Raw genomic sequence first — 7,371 nt, forward strand, 5'->3', positions numbered from 1 at the left:
TGAAAATCTGTCAAAAATTGTGAGTGCAAAATACTTGCTAGTACTTATTATCATTATTATGTATACAGATACTCTAAAGAAGTTTAAGATATTAGTTAAAATTCAATACTGATATAGCTATACTGATACTATACCTGTACTTTTACAGGCAGGATTTCCATAAGATACCACTAAAATGATTTTGTAGCACATTATGGAACATTCACACACACTCCTTGGCAGTTCTACTAGCAAAAAGTTCAAAGAATTATGCAATAACAAAGTTTTAGAAGCTATTCAACTCTATTTTGGTATTCTCACTTGTGAAGATCTCCTCTGCTTCCCAAAGAGGAAAACTCTTGGAAAAGTGACAACATAGGAAAATTTATTTTTTCCTTTGCACTTAAAATATAATTCTCTGAGAGGTGTAAAAACATTAAAGAAACTCTTTAGAAGAATTTGGAAGTTTTCAATACTTCCTGGTAGTAAAAATATGTTTTTATTAATCAACAAGGGAAATATACATTGTCTTTGGGGATGAAATACAACATATCTTCAAATTCTGAGATTAATTTCCTATTAGATTCTTAAGATGAAGAAAGCCTCAAAATCTGGTATTAAAACCACAACATTAAATATGAAGCTTTTAATAACTACATCATTTTTATTATTTTTCCTTTTGTTCCAACCCTTTTCTCATGTAAATATGGTTATTTCTGTGGCTCATTCAGTATTTTTATTTGCCATTAGTGAGAGTAGAATGAAGCTCATAATCAATCTTTTCATTTTTGCTAAAGAACAATTGGGTGGAAAAAAGTCAGAAAATATTTTGGGATGGGTCTAACACTAGGGATCTTGTTTAAGGTAGATAGTAGTTTTTTTTTTTATATTAAAACTAAAATAATTATAAATCAAACTGTTTTTAGAGCATCACAACAGAATACCCTATGCTTTTTCTTTGTTAGATGAAATGAAAGGCTTCAAGTTATAAGGAAAAAAATAACTTGGAAATTTTAATCAGTCATTGTAATTTATTCCTCAGTCTTCTATTTGGAAGTTGTATCACTGTAAACAAGAAGTATGAGTAGATAGCCATAGAATAGTTACTTATGATTTGTGATCATTATATGATAAGGATATTCCTGATATGAAAATTAATAGGAGGAAAATATTACTGATAAAGGTGTTTCTCTGTTTGGTGATGAGGAAAGTAATGAGACAAGTTAGTCAAATATGAATATACGTCTGTTTTTTGGTGAGTAAGAGATGAGAGATAAACGTAGAAACTTTCATTAAGGAAACATTTGCTGTGAGTCTATTTGGTAGAGCAGTCTCACAGTGGTGAGAGTGGTCAAAGATATCCTAATAACCTAAACACTAATAACCTAAAAAAATTTGTGTCACAAACCAAAGAATCAAAGCTATATATATTTATTTGTGAGTTTTATGTGTATAGTTCACAGATACAAATTCTCTTTGTATATGAGATAAAAAGCATCCTGAGATTATTGCTTCCACAGATGAAAAATGTACAACAGCTTTTGAGAAAATTCTTATAAAGATAGAAGTGAGGTATCCTCTAATTACCTACTTCAGTTATTTCACAAGCTCATCTGGTTAGAAATGTTCACATTCTAGAATTTTTAAAATAACTTGAATTCTCTTTGAAATGGAAATTTGTCATCATATAGTATATCCGCATAATTGAACATTAATATCTTTTCTTATGCTTCAAAACTATTAACACATGTGAAAAGGAAATATACAATTAAGATATAATCATTTTGCTTTTTTCAGTACCCTGTTGAGAACCAGATGATAAATCATCAGACATAGTCATTTCTCTATCAGTACAAAATATCATCTATTACAAACATTAACAGTTCATTCATTAGTCATAACAGCAGTGTTCTCATTTGAAGTGATCAATTACTTGTGATTTCAAAATTCAGAAACTCTAGGCTTCCTCTAATTATAAAGAAAGTGATTGCATCCTGATGAAACACTATGCACAAGTATAAATTTGTCATATCATCTGAAAGGAATAATGTTTCCAAGGTAACTTGCTATTTAAATGCTAATAACATGATAACAGGAAAGATTTAAATATTGTCTTACAGGTATGCTAAGTATTTTGCATAAACAATTACTGACATATACTTAAATAAGCTTTTACTTAGTAATTCTGTATCAAATTAGAAACATCAAGATTTCAAGGCAAAACACAAATTTTGTTAAGATAGGTATTTTAATTACTTTTATAAGTAATAAAAAGTAGAATTTGTACATTTTTATTTCACCTTTTGAGATTTTTTAAAGCATATTACTATTGGAATAAAAGGGTTTTTTTTACATTATCTTCTTATATCACAAGCAGAAAATAGCACTATAATATTTTTAGAACCAACTATACTTTATTCCTCTTTGTCACTGTCAGAATATCAAAGATATACAAACAAATGCTTAAGTAATTTCTATATAATTCACCACACTTTCATTCAGTAAACATTATTTGATGGCAATACGTAGCAGACACTGAGGAAGCTCTCTAGAGCTGCCGGCTAATCAGTATTTGGAAGTTCAGATTTAATCCATAAAATTTTGAGATCATTTCGTTTCTTAGCCGAGGGTTAACTTTTAATATTCTTTTTCAATTGTTTGCTCCCCCAACCTATTTTAAATTCTTAGACAATTTATTTGAAAATTTGGTTTTAGCTACCATCTAAGATGACTCTCCAATCTTCCAGTCTTACTTTTTCTAAAATTAGGTAATAAATATGATGAAATAAGCACTGTGCCTGAGGCACAATATGTTATTTCCCTCTTCTTATTCCCTCTATCAAAGGTATTCTCACTCTGAATCTTCAGCTTTATCTAATTATCCAACACTAAACTATATTTTACCCCCTTAAGATTGTTTTGCATTTCAACCCTAATCCAATAATTAAAACATTTACAGCCCCATTTTCTCCCCAAAAGAGAGTCTATATAAACTTCTGTAAACTTGAATTTTTATACACATATCTGCTAAGCAGAGGTGAGACAAAATTGTTCCCAGTGTCTCTGAGGATTATTCTCTGATGTTATCGCGGCTGAACAATAAGGAAAAGAAAATTCTACACAGAGGAATTAATGCAGCCTTAGGAAGAACTGGTTAGTTATCAGAGATTTCTTGTTGCTTCAAGATGACATATTTAGCAGCTTCTGGACACATCTTAATGTACTATTATCAAATGTTAAACTAGGTATTAACTTCAATGAATAGTTAAACTTACGTTGAACGCTGATCTTTTCTAGTGATATGATAAAGTTTGGGAGTACAGGAAATAATTTAAGTAATTTTGCTTAAAAGTCAGTCATGTGAGGATTTACAACTTAAGCTTGAAGCATGAATAATGACATCATACCAGGCATCTGAAGTGGATGTTGGATAAATATTCTTGATTTGTTCTTTACAGGTGCTAAGTTAATGCATTCTCATGGGAATTTTATGGGTTTAATATCACCAAGCCTTCACAGATGAAAACAAAACAAGTGTCATAAAAAGTAGACAATTTCTCCAAGATCACACAGCTAGTAAGATCAAAATTTGAATGAAAATCAAAGTCTGTCTGACTCTCTAAAAGAAACCAATGCTAAGAAAGCAGAGTTGAACATCTAAACTTTCTGTCTACTTTTGTTTTAGGTTTCATTATAGGGAAATCTTTCACCAGGGCCACAATAAACACCAGTCTCATGACACTTGTTCAAGGGGACGACATAAGGAAAAAGTAACAGACCAAGAAAGTAGATGTACTGTTATGATAACAGGTCCCCCTGTTCCAAAGATGTAATTGCTGTGTTTACCTCATCGAAACAAATGAAACAACTACCAGATTCTTTATAGAGATCTCTCTTCCTACCTTGCCAACTAGTTGTCAGAATTTACCTTTGTTCTCAAGTTTTATTAATCAGGAAAGTGCTTACACTGGGTGAAGTGGCTGCTTTTCTTTCAGAATTGGGAGGCTATAATGTTGAATGCATTCTAAACTTATATAAAAATCAAGTGGAAAGTTTTCTATTTGAATTTTATAGTTAGGAAAAGTTTTCAGGTTATTTTAACATTCTTGCTGTAAGAGGTTTTGTTTAAATATTTCTGGATTTTTTATCAACCTTACATTACACAAAATTTTTTCCAGCATATTCCCAAAACTATAATTTGCTGTTCTGTATTTGAGGAACTCAGTTACTTGATGCATATTCTTATTGAAGTTAAGACTGAATGATTGATCCCCACATGAGACAATTAATATTATGGAGAGCATATCCTTGGCCAGAGACAGCACTTCTGATTCTGCTTAACAGGTAGCTTCAAGGAGGGCTAGATTAAAATAGTAGTTGATGAAATTCCATCTACTATGGGAAAGACAACTGAAAACATAAGTTACTTTGATAGTTAAGGAGTAGCAAAATATTCACAAAGAAGTGTTTATTTCATTGTTACACAAAATGGGCTTTTCTATATGGCTGTAATGAAATACATTATTTGACTCTCTTTAAATGGATCCAGAGTGAGAGTGAAAAGAATGTTTAAGGAGGGTCAATGAATTAGGTATATAATCCTATAAATGCTGAAGAATAAGACATAATCTTGATTTTCACCTGTCAGTTTGAATAAAAGAGGAGGCTTCACCTGGGACATTTTTTCTTTTTAAGGTTTCAAAATACTTTTAAGAGAAAGCTTTTATGGTAATCACAGTACGAGATAGCCTTTTTCACATAAATAAGATTTCCAAAGAAACATATTTTCCTAATCGAATGGGCACTATTCCAAGTGCATCAGTAAATTCTTGCAATTCCGCACTTTTAAATCAGATGTATTTTTTGGCTCCAATATTCTCTTGTATATTCAAGTAGTTTCAGTGAGTATTATTCTCACAGTTGCTGAAATGTATATATAGGAAAACTACTAGACTTTCTAAACCTCACTTTTGCCCTTTGATTGTGATTAATAATTACTACCACAATTAGTTGCTTCCAGATTTAAGTAGGTAATGTATGTGAAGTCATCTAACCTCATAGTAAGTGGTCAACACATAATAAATATGATTTCTCTGCTTATTTATATATAATATTAAACCCCTATAAATTTATATAAATAGAAAAATACCATTATTATATTTAATTTCTTAATATGGATGGTTATGAGACAAAAGACCAATAACAAAATGATGGGATCACATTTTATCACAAAATATTTATTTTATTCAATAATAAACTGTATAAATGAATGAATGAATTAGTGGATATATCCATATTAGTTAATCTGTGTTTTATTATTTTAACAAGTTGAATAAATATTTTAAGTAATCTATTTTTCAGTATCTAAGAAATTGCCTACTATCTCTTTGGACAGCTTATTTATTGAGAAAGTTTGTAATCTCACTTTCTACTTTGCATACATATTTCATTAAATTTTGCGAAGCACTAGTTTAGTAATTTTTTGATGAACTTTAAAAGTAATAATGCTGTTTTCTAACTAAAAGAGAGAAGATGAGAACATGAGAAATTAAAACTCAAAGAATAGTAAATATTTGAAACATATAAGAATATAATTGTCATTTGCACACAATTTATGTTTTCTAAAATAAGTGAAATATTTAATAAGAAAGAATATTTAATAAAAACACTTACATGGAAACTTTAAGGAATAAAGCACTATTTCTATATACATCACTAGATAACTTTATAAATGACAAAGTAATTACTGTGTCCCCTTTACCCTTGGGCTAACTAATTTGGGAATATCGGATAAATAGTATTGTATTATTTACATATATATTACATTTTATATTACATTTTAAAATGACTTCTAAATCATTATTATTTATAGGAATGCTTACATACCTTTTGTAAGAAAGCAAAGGCGGCTTAATTTCTTTTTAAATAAACTGAGCGAATGAGTGTAGGAATATCTCAGCATGAATGGACGTGACATGTGTTCGTATCCAAGTAATAGATCCAGAATCTGAACACTTTTGCTAATGATCTGTAACATAATTATATCTCCTCATAGCCTTTCCAATATTATAGCACTTAAAACATTTAAAGTTATTAATGCAAATACTTTGAATTCCATTTTAAAAGGTACAATTTTTAAGGAGAGAGATAGTTACTTCTTCTTTGTATTCTCTATACCTGCTCATCATCCTATACTTTCTAAATATCGGATGACTGAGTGGACTGAATGAATAATTTAGAACTTGGAGGCAATATTATATATTACTACTTTAGAATGCCATAACAATTTTTTTTAAGAAAAAAATTAAAAAAAAAAAAAACCTTTGAAGCATTTTTGCAGTTCTTTCTACTGACTTAACACATACTCTTCAGTGTCAGTGTTGCAGCTTGATGCCCTGACTACAGATAACTATTCTTTGAACTCCCTGCAATTTCACTTTTGGGGGACATTATGCTGGAGAAATGACCAACACAGTAAACTCCCTAAATCAGTTCAATGACATTTTATATGTATATTTCTATATGTGTATTTCTATGTATGCTTGCAAACTCAATAGCTTCACGGTCTGTTGTTTTATTTCTCAGAGGAGCAAGTATCAAATATCTAGCACAGACTAAGCATTTAATCCCCTAAAGATGATGAGTAAGGTAAGACATCTGTGAAATGGAAACACTTATAGTTAGAAGAGTAGAAACCTGTCTCCATAGCATAAGTTTAGCACATAAATATCTTGGTCACATTCTCCAGAATAGAAACTGGATTAAATTAAAGGAGTTGATATTTTGCAGAATGATTGTAAAATTACACATGTAGGTCCAAAAAATAGCTACAAAATTACTTGATAGAGGAAAAAATAGAAAGAATCTCATGTGAGAGGCAGAGTTGAGAATTTTAATAAGCTCAATATAAAGAAGCAGTGAACAGTGGTTTTCCCAAATATCGATGCAATTATAGGAAACATTGATGTACATATGAAATACAGAGACAAAATATAATGTTTTTTATTGTGTATTGGGTATTGTATATGTGAAATATTTCAGTTATTGAATAACTGGCATACAGAAAACAATATAATTTGATATTTTATCTTAGTACATTTTATTTCCCTTTTTTAGTAAAATGATCTGGTGACTTGTATGATCATGTTGCTTTTTTTCTTTCTCATTTTATAGAAACAAATTCCTTTATGTTAGAAAGGAACAAACTCCTTTTGTCTAGCTATTAAAATCATTATATATATATGGTGAATTTACAATTGTAGTTTCTCAAGAATGCATGTTTCACCTATCAAAAATTACCTTTCCTTCAATACTTGATTTGATTCAGCTTGCCTATTTATTTATTTGTCTGTTTGTTTATTTATTTATTTATTTATTTTACATTTTGATATT

The sequence above is a fragment of the Pteropus alecto genome, unplaced genomic scaffold (genome assembly GCF_000325575.1).
Source record: "Pteropus alecto unplaced genomic scaffold, ASM32557v1 scaffold3, whole genome shotgun sequence".
Lineage (NCBI taxonomy): Eukaryota > Metazoa > Chordata > Mammalia > Chiroptera > Pteropodidae > Pteropus > Pteropus alecto.